The sequence below is a fragment of the Trichinella spiralis genome (assembly GCF_000181795.1).
Source record: "Trichinella spiralis strain ISS 195 chromosome Unknown Scfld6, whole genome shotgun sequence".
Classification (NCBI taxonomy): domain Eukaryota; kingdom Metazoa; phylum Nematoda; class Enoplea; order Trichinellida; family Trichinellidae; genus Trichinella; species Trichinella spiralis.
This window is the reverse complement of record NW_003526945.1, coordinates 1,053,188-1,053,654: the sequence shown is the minus strand read 5'-3', so window position 1 is coordinate 1,053,654 and position 467 is coordinate 1,053,188.

Here is a 467-nt window from a genome sequence, read left to right as displayed (position 1 = left end):
GGGTTATTCCCAACTTTTACATACCTTTTAATTTGGCTACAAAAATTGGTTTTTTTTAAACATAAAAAATTATTTTACAAATACGCCCGTTGTTTGTGAGATGCTCGGGAATAATTTCCCATTGTACATATGGGTGGATTCCTTTAATGTTTCCAAACAAATTCCCAAGCATGAGCCCAAATAATTTGACATAAATTGTGATATTATTTAATTTCGTAGCATTTCTAATGAATGTCAACTCTGGGCGACTACACATTATACTAATTATGCAAATCGCTATTCTATCGTTGCAAGTGAGCGGAAAGTAAATTCAACTAGTCCCACTTGTGGGATATATCAAAAGCTTCATGAATGACAAAGATGGTAAAAGGGATTGGATGCAATGATATGATTACTTTCTAGCAGACAAGACACTTACCACGCTTGCGTAATGATTCGCTGCAATTAATGATAATTCTAAAAGAGTA